General features: G+C 39.9%; 1 non-coding gene across 1 annotated transcript; it reads left to right on the top strand.

The window, feature by feature from the left end:
* Positions 1 to 8,421: 8,421 nt before the first annotated feature.
* LOC120367842 (U6 spliceosomal RNA) lies at positions 8,422 to 8,527 on the top strand. The gene has a single exon (XR_005582114.1). It is a non-coding gene; the product is annotated as a U6 spliceosomal RNA (small nuclear RNA).
* The last annotated feature ends 10,633 nt before the right edge of the window (positions 8,528 to 19,160 follow it).

Below are 19,160 nucleotides of genomic sequence, written 5' to 3'. Positions count from 1 at the left end.
CTCCACATCCTCTCCGGCGTCTGCTGTCTCCAGACTTTTTAATGATTACCGTTCTAACTGGCGTGAGATGGTATCTCAATGTGGTTTTGATTTGCGTTTCTCTAATAATCAGTGATGATGAGCATTTTTTCATGTTTGTTGGCTGCATAAATGTCTTCTTCTGAAAAGTGTCTGTTCATATTCTTCACCCACTTTTTGATGGGGTTGTTTGTCCTTTTCTTGTAAATTTGTATAAGTTATTTGTAGACTCTGAATATTAGTCCTTTGTCAAATGGGTAGATTGCAAAAATTTTTTCCCATTCTGTTGGTTGCCGATTCACTCTAATGATTGTTTCTTTTGCTGTGCAGAAGCTCTTAAGTTTAATTAGATTCCCTAATAATGGGATGTTTTGATCTTGGCAGACTTGGGAGGGAACAATTTTAGGTAATACAACCTTGGTGAAAGAGGTAAAGTTATTGCAGGTCTTGGTTTTCGTGATGTGGCAGAGTGAAACTAACAGACTGCTTTTGTTTATAATTACTCATTAATTTCTTGTCTATGGAATAAACAAAGTCATGTTTATATGGGGCCCCAACCATATGGTGTGTCTGATTCTCTGTTGACCTTATAGTTCAGTTGCTTTGAACAGTAAAGAAGAAATTTAAGAAATGCTACAAAATAAGTCAGTGGTTCCAAGTTATCAGACAAATTTGGCTAAAAGGTCTCAGTTTTCTCATCTATTAATAAATAAATAAAACCTGTCTCTATTAGTCGGGGTTTTCCAAAACAAAGAAGGGTTATGTGAGTATGTATATATTTTCATGCAGCACGAGAGCATGAGAGAGAAAAGGAGAGGGCACAAATTTATTTTAAGAAATTTGCTTCTGGGATTGCGGTGGTTTGGTAATCCCCAAACCAGATGATGTAGGCTAGTAAGCTGGAGAAAAACGGAAAAGTTGCTGTTTGAATGTGAAGGCAGTCTGTTTGCAGAATTCCTTTTTGCTTGGGGAAGGTCAGTCTTTTTCTAGTAAGGCCTTCAACAGTGATTGATTGACTGAGGTTCACCACCTTATGGAGGGTAACCTGTTTTACTCAGAGTTGAACAGTTTTAATGTTAATCTCAGCCAAAACACCTTTACAGAAACATCCAGAATAATGTTGGACCAAATATCTGGACACCATGGGCAGGCTGACAGATAAAATTAGCCATAATACCGTCTCAAAGGAATGTTCTGAGAATTAAATGATTTTATATGTAGAGCACTTAGGATATTTTCTGGCATGTAACATTCATTAAATGTTAATTCTTATTGTTATTCAAGCAACTATTGTGGTGTTGAAGAAAATAACTACTGTTTTATAGCTTGTATTAAAAATATTTCTACTTTCAACTAATAGGAGATATTTTGAGTGATCATGAAAAACGGCAAAAGATGTAGAGAAGAGCTTTTTAGTAAATCGTTAGATGTTCTCATTCAAATTGAAACTTTGTGTAGAGAAACACATTTATGTATCTATACCAATGTGAGTACCCTGGAAAAAAAAATTATTTTACATTGCTTTCCTTGGTACTTCTAGAGATACAACTCTTTCCTTTTCAATGGTTAGAGAAAGGTCAGTTCTTCAAATCTGATCAGGAAAAGTGGCTTGCTTCCTGCTAAGGAGTAGTTTGTTCTTTATCTTTCTCTCTCCCTTTCTCTTTTGTGGCTGCTGGGAAATCAGGATAAAATAAAGGCCTATCTCATAAAATCTTAGGCAGCTGCATGGTTGCATTATTCACACTTAGTTCAAATGGAGAAGTTCATTATGACCAGCAAAGTTATGAAATATATGCAGTTCCCAAGTGGACTTGGCTTTCCACCAAATAAATCATTCATGAATGTGCAAGGTTATAGCCTTGCTTTCCCTCTCTGCACCTATTTCATTGTAGGATTCTTAACTGCCTGGCTTTTGTTACTTGCACGCTGATCTGACAGTTGAAGCTCAGATTTCAGAGATCAGCACTTTGCTGTTCTGACAGTGTGAGGTTCTCCCTTTCTTCATTAATTGTGAATATTCTCAAAGCTTGATTTTTCTTTAAATCATAATTTGTAAGAAACTCTGTGATTCCTTAATAAATCCTTTCCCCTAAACAATGCTGACTTCCCATTTATTTCAAAATAGTTATAAATTACCATCTTTGATTATCAATGTCCTCGGCTCTATTTCCTCCCCGCCAACCCACAGACTTTGAATTGCTTTCTTTCCCTGTGAGTACTCCGGGAATTTGTTCCAGGTACAGACAGTTTTGCATCTTAAGGTATGAAACAGCTGTATTCTGCTGCTTCTCTTTTGTTCCATGCTCTTTGTTTCTCAGCCTCATTCATATGATTCATCTTATGAAGGGCTCTGCTCATATTGTAGTTGTAGTCAGCCTGGATCAATACAACTCCAGCAGGCTCGACGGTGTAACCTACCAGTCGAGCCTGCTGGAGTTGAGGGTGGAGTAGCTGATGTAGTCAGTACCAGCCTTGGGCAAATTGAAAAATGAGGCAAGAGTGTCTTGGGTGCCTATACCTCCAACTCTGGATGCTCTTGTTCATCTTCCCAGCCAATGCTCTTCCACTGCTGTAAATCCCTTCTGTCTTTGAAAAGCTAACTCTCATTCTGGAGGATGTCATGTGACCTCTTAATTTCCATTATGTGTGAGGATTATTTGAAGAGAGGAATGTTTAACCCAAAGAAACACAAGTTGTGGAGTATCCAGCCTCCTGAGATAGATAGTGTGCCTTTTAAACCACATTATGTAGGTAATTACGTATTCTATTTGTCTGCTTGTCTGAAAGTCTTTAAAGAAGGTCTCACTATGAAGTAGATAGTGCTGAATCCCCGATAAGCACACTGAATGTAATGAGAGCTCCTGGTTTCCTACCCCAATTCCCCCTTCCTAGACTGGTGTACCCATTCTCCAATTGTGTACGGTGTTGACTGCTAAGTACTCATGGCTGTTGAGTGATACTCATCTCTGGAGATTTCTTATTCACCAGTGGGAGCCACCTAGCTTAAAAATTCTTGGGATGTTATTCCTGACTCAGGAGCAGCCCACAACCATCGTCAATGGCTGACTCATACGCAGAACAAAATCCCAGCTGCCTCACCTAGAGCTGGAACTACTATGGGCTACCATTCGGGCCCTAGAACTCCTCGTGGGCTCAGCCTGAAGCTAGTGTCCAGCTGAACTCACATCTATGTCTCGCTTCTTCCCAGACCACTACTCTTCTTCCTTCACTTCCTTATAGGCTCCTCCTAGAAGAGCTGTCTTGAAAGCACTTGCACAAGAGTGCACTTAGTCTCATTTTCTAGGGGACATAAGATCCTGAGCTAAGTTTAGGGTACTGGCAAAGCATGGGACCTAAAAGGGAGGAGGGTGATTTTTTGCAACATTTGATATTTCAAATCAAGAAAAAATGGCATTTAAGCACTGATCATAGAGTTAAATTAGAATTTCTCTCTCTTTTTTTCAGAGGTTCACATTGCTTTTATATTTTAAATGACTTCTGGCAGAGCACCTAATCCCTTGAGTGCTTAATTACACTACATTTCTTAATCAAGCTTTGTTAGTAGAAAAGGATATTTATTGTATATGCCAATTTTTTGCCATTTATTTAAAGATGCATGCCTCTGTGAATTCATGGATGAAAAAAACATATATAAATCACAGAGTTTACAAATTTAACTATGCAAATCTTGTAACCACGAATGAATCTTTCCAAAGAAGTGATTTGATAAATTGTTGCTAGGTGACAATTCTTTGTCTACTGAAGGCATCTTGCACTTGGTCACACTAGGAAAAAACTCTAGTTCGGGGAGGGAGGTGTGGGAAAATCTCGTATTTTCTACATAATAAATGAGGTCAAGCTACTTCCAGGTTCTAGTCAGAACCATGAGCTTATCTTACCAGGCATCCTTTCTTGAAAACTGCATTAAGAGGCAGAGAAAACCCAAAAACCTGGCAGCAGGCTTCTGATTGACTATAGAACTGTTCACATTTAGATAATCCTCTTACTTGAGTCATATCTCTTCAGTTTTTTATAACCCAGAGTCATGTCTGTCCATGCTCACATCTCATGTTTTAGGCAGCTATTTGTCCATGCAAGACACACTCTAACCATAAAAGTGACACCTTCCTTGTTCTTATTCTACATCTTCTATGATTCTGCACTCATCCTCGCTCTTCCTTAATTCCTTCCTCTCCCTTGCATCCCCACAGGATCTTCTATGGATGGCTAATCCACTTGGGTATATCTCAGGATAAGTGGCCAGCAATGGCTCATTCTCCAGCATCCAGATGCCTCACAATATTGTGATCCTAGGTAATGTCCTCAATGTATCCCTTAAAATAGAATAAAATAAACAGAACACAAGAGAAGCCACCATACAAGCGGGAGGCTTTCTACTGCCAAGATTCCAAATAGATTAAGCCTGTCAATTCTACCACCTTTGCTCTAGGTACTGTGAACTCCTATTGGGGTGAAAGGTGAGATGCTTTCTTGAACTGCTCAAGTGAATTAGCTTTAAAAATGCTCTCTGTTCATGTTGCAATTACGAGAGCTCTAGAAACAGGGTCAAAACTCTTTTCATGTTCCAACTGTATCTACTGCTAGCTATCATTTACTGCACACATACTATGTGACAGGTACAATGCCAGATACTTTTAGAGCCATAATTTTTCATCTTTATCATAGCTTGCAGAGGTGGGTATTATCTCCATTCTGTAAATGAAGGAATTATGGTTTAATGAGGGTAAGATATTAAGTGCCAAATCTGAATACAATCCTACGTGGATCTGTCTTCCAAGTCTTTATCCTATTACCCTCCATTTTTTTGTCTTCTTACTTCTCTCTAGTTGGCTTAACAATTATCCATTTGTATAGCCCCCCTACTAGTTACCTACTGCTGCGTAACAATCTTAGTGGCTTAAATATTTATTATCTCAGAGTTTCTATTGTTCAGGAGACTTCCTATGGCTTATCTGGCACCATTGCTTAGAGTCTTAAAATCTGCAATCAGGCTGTCAACTTGCCTTTGTTCCTTTCTGGAGCTTGATGTTCTCTTCCAAGCTGTAGGAAAAACTAATTTTCTTGCAGCTATACGGCTGAGAGCCCCAGCTTTTTATTGGCTGCTGGCTGAAAGTTGCTCTCACCTCCAAAAGGCCTCTGCATGGCCCTTTACATAGGTGTTCACAACATGGCTCTTGGCTTTTTGAAGACAGCAGGAATCCCCCTCTCCAGTGTGCTATGATGGAGTTTTATGTAATGTAACCTAAGCAAAGACATGACATTTTACCACGTTTGCTTTATTCTATTTGTTAGAAGCAAGTCACAGGTCCCACCTACACCCAAGGGGAGGGAATCATACAGAGGCATAAATTATTGTGAGTTACCTTAGGGTGTTTCTGCCAGCCTCCCTTGGCAAAGACCTCACAAGGCAGCAGATGATTCCCACTGCAGCTGTTAGTTCCAGCTGCCATTTTCCTCCCCCATCTATAAAGTGGGGAGGGTGTTATTCATCTGCTTTGCTGAGGCAGGGTGACAATTTGGCCATAAAATGCTTTGATACCCAAAATGAAAGGCTCTTTATAAAGCCAAAGTATGTTTTTCCCTAAAGAGAAAAATATAGAAAGAAGTCATCTGTTGCTAGGGAAACCACAACCTTTCACTAAGCTTATTTAGAAAAAAGACATATTCAAGACTCCACTGTAGGAACAGAGATTGTGCTTTATGTTAGTAAGAATAAACAAAGAAGAAAAATATCATTCTTCTCAAATGAAAAAAAAATCCATTATCTTCTGTCTTGCTAAAAATATTTTGTTCTGCAAGGTTCAATTTGAAATTCACAGTCCCCCCTGCAACCCCTGCCGTTTTCATCTTGCTTTATACGAAACTCCCTTTGAAGTCAACAGAATCTTTGGATCTGGACAAAATGTGAGAAGCTGAAGGAAGACTGGGCAAACTAGCAAAAACCCATTCCAATATGGCATGGCTGAGAGGCTACGGGATCTCTCCCTTCTGTCCACATGGCGCCTGGGCGCTAAGTCAAGAAAGAGTTTCAGAAGATTTTTTTTTTAATACTCACATTTAGTACATCACCAGACTCCTTATACTATCGCTTAAATGGTCATATTTTACAGATACTGTGGTTCAATTCTTAGTTTTAAAAAGCAGTTCTATTTTCTAGTGCCTGAAATTTTAGCTAAAGTGGGTGGTTATAGTTTGACTCCAAAGACCACCATCATGGGCATGTTAGCTCCATGTCTTTTTTTTTTCTTTGTCACATAGCAGGATGCTTTCTCTTTAAGTGCCCTGGTGAGCAGGGTCACTAAGCATAGCTTCCAAATGCTTGGCCAAACCACTGCTATCTCCAGAGGAAATTCTATGTAGCATCTCTTCAGGGATGTTTTGTTTGCGAAAGTGTGAAAGAGACTCAGGATGAAAGGAGAAGGCAAGTAAACTAGAGTTTTCTGACCTGCAGAAATACTATCAAGGGTGATATTTGAATGGGGACATGACTCCTGTTTAGCCTCCTGAAAATCTGCTGGGACTGTGGAGGATACCACTTAAAGTCAAAAAATGAAAAGACATCTGGAAATTAAGGAGAATGTTATTTTGGGTTGGCTTTTGTGTATAGTCTATACGCCTCTGATTCTTCTACTCTTAGTTATTGTTGGACAAATATCCAAAGTGGATTTTATATCTTTTCTCCCTAGGCAAGAAGCTATTGAAAAGGCCCATGATCAGGAAGGAGCTGGGGAGACAGACATGGACTCAGGAATCCAAATTATTCAAAACCCATCCGCTGAGCAAGCAGTTCATTGCAGAGAGTTAGGACTGAATGTGAGCGCTACAGAGTATTAACTAATAAAAGAATAATTATTATAGTTCTTCTAAATTGCTCAGATATTAGTTCAGAAATACATATTTCACAAATATATATGTACATATTTCACATATATAGTTCACAAATATGTTATGTATATTTTATATATATATACATATATATGTATATATATATATACACACGCACACATATTTGCTCTGAGTCTGGATGGAACAATATTTTATTCATTATTGTGGTGCTTACATTAAAGCTTGTTAATTCAAGCTGTTAAGCTCCCCATAGGAAAAATTGCAAATGATTACAGTCATATTTAAAACTGATCTAATGCTGAGAATCACATGCAAATAAACATCAGTAAAAATGCATTTTTTATTTCGATATAAAAGTCAACATGTGATATTAAAACAGTGGTTCGCAACCCTATATTTGTCATAGCCATGCATATTGTACCAAGAAAAGACTGCACTAATTAGATTCCTAATTATCATTCAACTTCAACAGGACAACAAGATTTAAATATATAAATTTCTATAGTGAAAAGTCATTTTAAACTCTGAATTTCCCTGCCAAGGAAACTTTCCATGGGGTTATAGGCATGAATTACTGAAAACTATGCAGAAAATTTTATCTAGGGACTATTTTTAAAATGAGGAGTTTTTTAAAAAGCGAACATGTCACTGTATTCCAATTATACCATACGAGATTTCAATATTGTTAAACTAAAAACTTAAGAATAAAATGTTTTTGTTAGAAGCAAGGAGTGAAAATGCTAATATTCTTCTAATTATAAGTTATGGGCAGCAGAATTTGTTGCTAATAGCACCAGACACTTTTAGTAGTAAAAGAAAAAAATTAAAACCACTCAGGTTGACATAGTTGCATACCAATAAGGCATAGCTGTTTTTAAGCTCTTCTTCAAAAGTGAACCTGACAAGCTACTCAAGAAATATCTACCACATTCTCTGCCTTATAGGTTTGCATGTTGCTGGGAGATAAAAGGCATCAAAAGGTAAATGAAATGGGCAGAAAGAACAAGAATAAATTGAAAACACTTAACTTTGGTTAGCCTGTTCTGCCTGGATGTAACAGTATAGTGGCTTGCAGTGGTAAATTGACGCAAGAAACTTATTTGAGACTATCGGCTCACTATTTTAGATAGATTCACAGCTGATGTTATGCTTGGGAGAAGTGATTTCATAAACTAGGAAAGACAATTATAGATTTTTTAAAATTTGCACAGTTTGAGAAAAATATATCTTTAAACCAAAATAAATTTAATGCTAGTTTACACAGAAGTATATTTATTCTTGTTAAAAGTAGTTGGAAGTTGAAACAATCATTACATTATTTGGAAATAATTTAATTACCTTGAAACAGGTATCAAGCCATTGGCCTGAGCTGCAGATTTAGCTGTTATAAGACATAGAAATAAGATTCATCAATCCAGGTTCTTAGCCATCCTATTCTAACAGTTAATAATAATGTCTATTCCTGATCTCCTCACACTGCTGCCTATGCAGTTGCCTTGAAAGTATTTTCAGTGGAAATAAAATCAAAATGGTGGCGTCTTCACTTCAGCAGCACTTAGGTTAAAATTGAAACCTACAGAGAGGATTAGCATGTTCCTTGTGCAAGGATGATGTGCAAATGTGTGAAGTGTTCTATATTTTTATGACATTGTTTGTGACACAGAGGATAAATGCTTTAGGTGATGGATATTCCATTCACCCTAATGTGTGAATTACATTATTGTGATTATTACACATGCTTGTATCAAATTATCCCACATAACCCATAAGTATTGATACTATGTACTCATAAAATTAAAAATTAATTAATTAATTATTAAATGGTGGTAACGTTTCTAATATCAGATTAGAGACAACTAATTTTTTTCATTGACCCAATAATTGTGTATGATTAGTCATTAACCAGGAGATTAATGAAATTACAGATGTATTGCCTCTGCCTTGTTTTGCATTGTGGAAGATGTCATTGCAGTGATGACACCACACTTGTATTTTTCAAATCCCACACTTACTTAATGTAAATGTAAATTCAGATGTACCACTTTACAGTTGAAAGGGATCTTCACAATCAACAAATGATTGATATGAGATTCAGAGGGGCAAAACTATTTGTCTCAAGTCATAAAGATAGATAATGTGGGACCTGAAACAAAACTGAAGATTTCCTGGTTTCTAGCCCCGTACCTTTACAGTGCACCTCTAAGGCATTAGAAGTTCAAAACTTGGGTCAACTAGATATAAAATTATTATATTGTAATTTTTCAGGACTCTGTGAATTTCCATAGGACATTTCCGTTTTCCAAATAATTTTAGAAGCCTAAGTTAACACCTGCTCCTTTTAAGAAAATGAAAAACATATTTATTCTTTAATAAATTCTCTTTGCTCCTACTATAAGTGCCAAACAAAAGTACACAAGCTGTCAGTATCTCCATTTAAAAAAATAAATAAAATGGGTTTAAAAAGTCTTATTAACAGAGCTGCTGCCAAGGTTTGGCTCTATTTTCTCCTCTTGGATGTAATTGGTTACTTATTTTCAAAGTTGGAATCTTTCATATAATTGCAGATGCTACATTATACAGAAACATTGTAAAACTGACCCTGAAACCACCAAGAAGATTAACCAGCAATTTGAACGTATTGTACTAAGGTCAGTGTATTTGAAATGAAACAAGAAATGCATTTGGTTAGAACTCTGTCTCTTCAGTGAATTGTTTTAATAATAATGCTAGTGTCAATGAGTTTTGAATGCACTTGGAAGAGTGTGCAGATACATACCAAATTATGTAATAGCCCATGACCACTTGAAGCTAAGTGGATAGTGCCAATGCCAAGCATTCCAGCCTGCATTTTACTCTGAAATCACAAGCTCACCTTATAGTTAGAACGTGAGTTCAAGGTTGCCTTGTAAGATAGACAATGTGGCACATGGTTAGCAAGAGATGATATTGGGTGGAATCTCTAGATGGAACAGAAAAGTGGTTAGCCTAACTTCTACTTTGACTTCTTGATAAAGAGTAAGTTCTTTCGGGAATTACATTCTAAGAACTGTAATGTTTGACCATGACAGCCTCAGGCCAAGTTGTTTTAGCTGCAAATTCCAGCTACTGTCTACTCAGACTTGCTCAGTTTTAGCCTTTTGCATGCCCAGTAACAACGCATCTGTACATCCTCATTCAATATGGCTCTGGTTGTGGTTAGGTGCATCAGGACTGAAGTCACATCGAATCAAGGAAAACAACTTGCAAAGCTAGAGGTTCAGAAATCTTCACAGCTCCAAACATTTGACTACTCAAATGTCTTTTGTCCTTGTTACTGTGTGTTTTCTGTTACCTGCTGATCATATCTGTGACACCGTATTTGTGGTTTTTAAATCTGAAAAATCAAATTTTAAAAAATAAGTGCGGTTTGATGGAAGGGACATTTTCTTCTCAATTTGGTCACCTTGATTTTGCCACTTGATTTAATACAAGGAGAATGTACCTCACATCTTGAAGTTGGCTATCTGTCTCATTTGGACTGAGTAACAATTTTCTGGAGTGACTCCACAAGGTGAGGAAAGGGTAAGTGAGAGACATCCCAAGACCCCACATTCCCACCATGGAATCATGCAATACTGGCCACAAGAGAGCCCGCCATGCCATCCAACCCATGAAACTAACACAGGGAGCTTCTACGAGGCTGTGGGACAGAAGTGCTCCAGGGAGGGAGCTCAGGCCGAGTCTCACACCCTTTCTAAGACCTTTCCAAGACCTAATGTGGCCACAGCAGGGCACTATTTTCAAACCTAGCCTTTGGCAGACTGCACTGGGGCACAGATGTGTGGGAGTTGAGGTATTATAGAAATGTGGGTTGTTGCTGCTGAAACTGGGGCATTAACTTGGAGCAGTCAAGCAGCTGGGGTTGAGAAGTATGTGAGATGTGAGCTGCAGCTGCTGGTGATGGGAAGCAAGCATTACTGGGACAGAGACTCTGATGCCAGTGCAAGTTGCCACTGGAACTCAGATGTAAGTTAGGCAAGGGCTCCAGCAGCTGGGGCTGAGGCACAAGGTTTGAACAAGGTATCACCACGAGGACTAAGGGGCAAGCGCCACTGGCACTAGAGCATGAGAGGGATATGCCTTCCCCACTTGCTGACCTGGGCTATGGCCACTGAGGCCAGCCCCACTCTTCCCAGTGGCAGGGCCTCAGCACAGCTGCTACTGCCCCTCACTAGAGCACTCTGCTTGTGACCTGAGTATTACCCTATCCCTGCCCACCATGGCAGGTGCCTGATCTCACCACTGGGGTGGTGGGAGTGGGGATCTGAGCATAAGCCTGGCAAGCCCATCTTTATTCTCCTCTTAGATAGAACACATAGCCTGGGCTCCTAGGGATTGCCCAACCCAATCTACCATGTTGAGCATTTGAACACTCCTCCCAGAAGCCTGAGGTTAGGCCTAAACTCCCAGCTATTACCACCCTAGCTGAAAACTACCTGCAAGCACCATCCATAGGCCTGGAAACTTGCCCACTCAGTTAATTGCAGTCACTGCCAACATCATTGTACATCACTTGGGACCCAGAGAATTATCCTGACACTGCTACTATCATTGCCCACACCACTCTGCCTTCCTAACGCCAGATAACTCACCCACTCAACTGGTCCATGGCTGCTATAGTTGGCATCTGAGCAAGCCACCTGGAGACACAAGAATCTGCCCAATGGTGACTACTAACAATGTGACAGTGGAAACTCCCATAAGGCCTGAGGACAAGCACGTTTAGTCCACTGTGCCACCATTGGGAACTGAAGACTGACCCACACGGCATCTTTATCCTCAGCACAACTTCACCATAGTCTCTTCACACCCTAACCCACTAAGAAAATCATAGATACCACTGATGGTGTTTATGTCCCTCAGAGATTACACTCTACACTACTGCATATACCAGAATCAAAATGAAAGTGGCCTGCCCAACCAATATCATATCCATATCTTCAGGAAAAGGGCTTCTCCTATGAACGTAAATTCAAAAATAGGAAGAAGTGACTGTTACAGCAGATGTGCAAACGTCAATGTAAGGACACAGGAAACAAAAAAAAGGCAAGAAAATATGACACCTCCAAAGGAACGCAATAATTCTCCAGCAATAGATCTTAACCAGAAAGAAACTTTTTGAAATCCAAAATAAACAATTCAAAATATTGACTTAAATAAGCTCAGTGAGATACAAAATGATTCTGAAAAAATACAGGTAAATTAGGAAAACAATTTAGAATATGAGTGAAAGATTTAGCAAAGAGATAGATATTTTTAAAAAGAAACGGAAATTCTGGAACTGAAGAATTCATTTAAAAAAACCACACACGAATGCTGGGAAGATGGCCGCCTAAGAACAGCTCAGGACTTCAGCTCCCAGTGAAAGTGCAGAGGGTGAGTGAACGCCGCATTTACAGACGAACGCTTATTGCCCACAGACCAGGAGATACCCAGGCAGAGGGGTCGCCAGTGTCGCAGTCCCAGCCGGTGTGGCTGTTTTGGCCCCTGTGGGGCTGATTCCGCCCGCGCGGCTGCTGTGACCACTCCCTGTTGCTGCGGTTCTCCGTACAAAAACCACTGGTCTGGGAGCCCTCTTAGCTGACGAGCAGAGCCCTGAGACAGCAGAGTGGGCCATTAATCTGAAATAGCGAGTCAGGCCAGGAGATTCCTAGGCAGAAAATCCACCAGGAGCCGGCGCCGCAGTCCGAGCCGACTCCGTGAGTCGCAGTAAGGGAGATCCCGGCGCCTTTTCAACAAGCGACCGGAACGCGGGGTCGTTCAACTTAAAAGAAAAGACTCGGAGTCAGGGAGCCAGGTGATCAGGCTCGGTTGGTCCCAGCCTTCCACCCCCAACAACAACCAAAACAAAAACAGTAATTGGAAACCCTCTGGGTTGAGCCCTTCAAACCAAGCACAGCTGAACCTGGACAGCCCGGCTCGGTGGGGGAGGGGCTTCCGCCATTACTGAGACTCTCCACCGCTACGGAGGCAGGCCCCGTTGCCGAGGCAACCCGCCGTTGCCGAGGCAACCTCCCACAACAGAGAGAGTCCGCCATAACAGAGGCGTGGCCACCGTTGCCGAGACAGTTCTAACTACGCCCATATAAAAAGGACTACAGGGAAGAGCTCAGGGCAGCTGGGCGGAGCCCACAGCAGCTCAGCAAAGCCCCTGCGGGCAGACAGTGGCTAGGCGTGCTGCTAGCTGGGCGGGTCAGACCTGAAAGAAAAATCAAAAAAGGCAGTAGTGCAACGGAAACTCATAAAGCTCCAACTCCCTGGGACAGAGACAGACAACAGGTGGATAAACCCACAAAAATGGGAAGAAACCAGCGTAAAAAGGATGAAAACTCCCGAAACCAGAACACCTCTCCTCCTAAAAGGGATCACAACTCCTCACCAGCAAGGGAACCAGACTGGATGGAGAAGGAGAGTGATGAAATGACAGAATCAGACTTCAGAAGGTGGGTAGTAAGAAACTACAGCGAGCTAAAAGAACATGTTCTAACCCATCGCAAAGAAAATAGGAACCTTGAAAAAAGATTGGACGAACTGCTGACGAGAATGGACAGCATAGAGAGGAGTATAAGTGAATTGATGGAGCTGAAAAACGCAACGCGAGAACTTCGTGAAGCATGCACAAGCTTCAACAGCCGAATTGACCAAGCAGAAGAAAGGATATCAGAGGTCGAAGATCAACTCAATGAAATAAAAAGAGAAGGCAAGAACAGAGAAAAAAGCGCAAAAAGGAATGAACAAAATCTTCAAGAAATGTGGGACTATGTGAAAAGACCTAATCTACGTCTGATAGGTGTACCTGAATGTGGTGAAGAGAATGAATCCAAGCTGGAAAATACTCTTCAGGATATTATCCAGGAAAACTTCCTCAACCTAGCAAGGCAGACCAATATTCAAATCCAGGAAATACAGAGAACACCACAAAGATATTCCGCAAGAAGAGCAACCCCAAGGCACATAATCGTCAGATTCACCAAGGTTGAAATGAAAGAGAAAATGCTAAGGGCAGCCAGAGAGAAAGGTCGGGTTACCCACAAAGGGAAGCCCATTAGACTCACAGCAGATCTCTCAGCAGAAAGCCTACAAGCCAGAAGAGATTGGGGGCCAATATTCAACATCCTTAAAGAAAAGAACTTTCAACCCAGAATCTCCTATCCAGCCAAACTAAGCTTCATAAGTGAAGGAAAAATAAAATCCTTTGTGAACAAGCAAGCGCTCAGAGATTTCATCACCACCAAACCTGCTCTACAAGAACTCCTGAAAGAGGCTCTACACTTATAAAGGAACAACCAGTACCAGGCACTCCAAAAACACACCAAATGGTAAAAGAGCATCGACACAATCAAGAATCTGCATCAACTAACCAACAAAACAGCCAGGTAGCATCAAAATGACAGTATCAAAATCACACATAACAATACTATCCCTAAATGTCAATGGACTAAATGCCCCAATCAAAAGACACAGACTGGCAAACTGGATAAAAAGCCAAAACCCATCAGTGTGCTGTATCCAGGAAACCCATCTTACATGCAAGGATACACAAAGGCTCAAAATAAAGGGATGGAGGAAGATCTACCAAGCAAATGGAGAGCAAAAAAAGGCAGGAGTTGCAATTCTCATCTCTGATAAAATAGACTTTAAAGCAACAAAGATCAAAAGAGACAAAGAAGGTCATTACATAATGGTAAAAGGATCACTGCAACAAGAAGAGCTAACGATCCTAAATATATACGCACCCAATACAGGAGCACCCAGATACATAAGGCAAGTTCTCAATGACCTACAAAGAGACTTAGACTCCCACACAATAATAGTGGGAGACTTTAACACCCCACTGTCAATATTAGACAGATCATCCAGACAGAAAATCAACAAGGATATCCAGGACCTGAATACAGACCTGGAACAAGCAAACCTAATAGACATTTACAGAACTCTCCACCCCAAATCCACAGAATATACATTCTCCTCAGCACCACATCACACCTACTCTAAAATTGACCACATAATTGGCAGTAAATCACTCCTGAGCAAATGCAAAAGAACAGAAATCATAACAAACAGTCTCTCAGACCACAGTGCAATCGAGTTAGAACTCAGAATGCAGAAACTAACTCAGAATCACACAGCTTCATGGAAACTGAACAACTTGCTCTTGAATGTTGACTGGATAAACAATGAAATGAAGGCAGAAATAAAGATGTTCTTAGAAACCAATGAGAACGAAGACACAACATACTAGAATCTCTGGGACACATTTAAAGCAGTCTCTAGAGGAAAATATATAGCAATGAGTGCCCACATGAGAAGAAAGGAGAGGTCAAAAATTGACACCCTATCATCAAAATTGAAAGAGCTAGAGGAGCAAGATCAAAAAAACTCAAAACCTAGCAGAAGACAGGAAATATCTAAGATCAGAGCAGAACTGAAGGAAATAGAGACACAAAAAACTCTTCAAAAAATCAATAAATCCAGGAGCTGGTTTTTTGAAAAGATCAACAAAATAGACAGACCACTAGCCAGATTAATAAAAAAGAAAAGAGAGAATAACCAAATTGATGCAATAAAAAACGATAAAGGGGATATCACCACAGATTCCACAGAAATCCAAACCATCATCAGAGATTATTACAAACAACTCTATGCACATAAATTAGTAAACCTGGAAGAAATGGATAAATTCCTGGACACCTGCACCCTCCCAAGCCTAAACCTGGAAGAAGCTGAAACCCTGAATAGACCAATAACATGGTCTGAAGTCGAGGCAGCAATAAAGAGCCTACCACCCAAAAAAAGCCCAGGTCCAGATGGGTTCACAGAGGAATTCTACCAGACATACAAAGAGGAGCTGATACCATTCCTTCTGAAACTATTCCAGACAATCCAAAAAGAGGGAATCCTTCCCAAATCATTTTACGAGACAAACATCATCCTGATACCAAAACCCGGCAGAGACTCAACAAGAAAAGAAAATTTCAGGCCAATATCCATGATGAACATAGATGCAAAAATCTTCAATAAAATACTGGCAAACCGATTGCAACAGCATATCAAAAAGCTCATCCACCATGATCAAGTAGGATTCATCCCGGGGATGCAAGGCTGGTTCAACATACGCAAGTCCATAAATGTAATTCACCACATAAACAGAACCAAAGACAAAAACCACATGATTATCTCAATTGACGCAGAGAAGGCTTTTGACAAAATTCAACAACGCTTTATGCTAAAAACCCTCAATAAACTAGGTATTGATGGAACGTATCTCAAAACAATAAAAGCTATTTACGACAAACCAACAGCCAATATCATACTGAATGGGCAAAAACTGGAAGCATTCCCTTTGAAATCTGGCACTAGACAAGGATGCCCTCTCTCACCACTCCTATTCAATATAGTACTGGAAGTTCTAGCCAGAGCAATCAGGCAAGAAAAAGAAATAAAGGGTATCCAAATTGGAAAGGAGGAAATCAAATTGTCTCTATTTGCAGATGACATGATTGTATATCTGGAAGACCCCATCATCTCAGCCCAAAATCTCCTGAAACTGATAAACAACTTCAGCAAAGTCTCAGGATACAAAATCAACATGCAAAAATCACAAGCATTCCTGTACACCAGTAATAGACTTCAAGAGAGCCAAATCAAGAACGAACTGCCATTCACAATTGCTACAAAGAGAATAAAGTACCTAGGAATACAACTAACAAGGAACGTAAAGGACCTCTTCAAGGAGAACTACAAGCCATTGCTCAATGAAATAAGAGAGGATACAAACAGATGGAGAAACATTCCATGTTCATGGTTAGGAAGAATCAACATCGTGAAAATGGCCATACTGCCCAAAGTAATTTACAGATTCAATGCTATTCCCATCAAGCTACCAATGACCTTCTTCACAGAACTGGAAAAAAACACCTTAAACTTCATATGGAACCAAAAGAGAGCCCGCATAGCCAAGTCAACTCTAAGCAAAAAGAACAAAGCAGGAGGCATCACACTACCGGACTTCAAACTATACTACAAGGCTACAGTAATCAAAACAGCATGGTACTGGTACCAAAACAGAGATATAGACCAATGGAACAGAACAGAGGCCTCACAGGAAATACAACATACCCACAACCATCTGATCTTTGACAAACCTGACAAAAACAAGCAATGGGGAAAGGACTCCCTGTTTAATAAATGGTGTTGGGAAAACTGGCTAGCCATGTGCAGAAAGCAGAAACAGGACCCCTTCCTGACACCTTACACCAAAATTAACTCCAGATGGATTAAAGACTTAAACATCAGACCTAACACCATAAAAACCTTAGAGGAAAATCTAGGCAAAACCATTCAGGACATAGGTGTAGGCAAGGACTTCATGACCAAAACGCCAAAAGCAATGGCAACAAAAGCCAAAATAGACAAATGGGACCTAATTAAACTCCACAGCATCTGCACGGCAAAAGAAACAGTCAGTAGAGTGAATCGGCAACCAACAGAATGGGAAAAAATTTTTGCAGCCTACCCATCTGACAAGGGGCTTATATCCAGAATTTACAAGGAACTAAAGCAGATCTACAAGAAAAAAACAAACAAGCCCATTCAAAAATGGGCAAAGGACATGAACAGGTACTTTACAAAAGAAGACATACAGGAGGCCAACAAACATATGAAAAAATGCTCATCATCACTGGTCATCCGAGAAATGCAAATCAAAACCACACTGAGATACCATCTCACACCAGTTAGAATGGCGATCATTAAAAAATCGGGAAACAACAGATGCTGGAGAGGATGTGGAGAAACAGGAACACTTCTACACTGTTGGTGGGAATGTAAATTAGTTCAACCATTGTGGAAGACAGTGTGGCGATTCCTCAAGGACCTAAAAATAGAAATCCCATTTGACCCAGCAATCCCATTACTGGGTATATATCCAAAGGATTATAAATCATTCTACTACAAGGACACGTGCACACGAATGTTCATTGCAGCACTGTCTACAATAGCAAAGACCTGGAACCAACCCAAATGCCCAACGATGATAGACTGGATAGGGAAAATGTGGTACATATACACCATGGAATATTACGCAGCCATCAAAAAGGATGAGTTCACATCCTTTGTAGGGACATGGATGAACCTGGAAACCATCATTCTCAGCAAACTGACACAAGAGCAGAAAATCAAACACCGTATATTCTCACTCATAGGCGGGTGCTGAACAATGAGAACACATGGACACAGGGAGGGGAGCACTACACACTGGGGTCCGTTGGGGGGAAATGGGGAAGGGGTGGGGGGTGGGGAAGTGGGAAGAGATAGCATGGGGAGAAATGACAGATACAGGTGAGGGGACGGAAGGCATCAAACCACACTGCCATGTGTGTACCTATGCAACAATCTTGCATGTTCATCACATGTACCCTGAAACCTAAAATGCAATAAAATAAAAGAAAAAAAAAAGAAAAAAAAAAAAAAAAAACCACACATACACACACACACACACACGAAAACTTCAATGATAGACTAGATTAAGCAGAAGAAAGAACCTCAGAACTTAAAGACAGGATGTTCTGAAATCATCCATCTAGAAAAAAAATAAAGAAAAAAGAAGATAAAAGAATGAGCAAAACCTTTATGATATTTAGGGTAATGTAAGCAAAAGAATATTTGAATTATTGGTATCCATGAAAGCAAAGAGAAAATTAAGTATTAGAAAATCTATTTAGCAAATTAATAGATGAAAACTTTCCAAGTCAAACAAGAGATTTAGACATTTGGATACAGGAAGTTCAGAGATTCCCCAGGCAGATAAAACGCAAAAAGGACTTCTCCATGGCACATTAAAATTAGATTTTCTAAAGTCAAAGATAAAAAATGAATTCTAAAAACAGCAAATAAAAAGCATCTAGTCATTTGTAAAGAAAACTACATCAAGTAACAGTGGATTTTTCAGCAGAGGCTTCATAGACCAGAAGAGAATGGGATGATATATCCAGTGCTGAATGAAAAAAATAAAAGCTAATAGTTACAAATACTATATCCAGCACAATTATTCTTCCTAAAAAATGGGAAAAAAAAAATCTTCTTTTCCAGAGAAGCAAATGCTTAGGGAATTCATTTTCACTGTACTAGTCCAACAAGAAATGCTCAAGGAGTCCTAAACCTGGAAGTGAAAGGATGACATTTGCCATCACAAAAACACATGAAAATATGAAACTCACTGGTAAAGCACTTGCAGA

Source organism: Saimiri boliviensis, chromosome 3 (assembly GCF_048565385.1).
Source record: "Saimiri boliviensis isolate mSaiBol1 chromosome 3, mSaiBol1.pri, whole genome shotgun sequence".
NCBI classification, from domain to species: domain Eukaryota; kingdom Metazoa; phylum Chordata; class Mammalia; order Primates; family Cebidae; genus Saimiri; species Saimiri boliviensis.
This window is presented reverse-complemented; position numbering and strand designations above follow the sequence as displayed.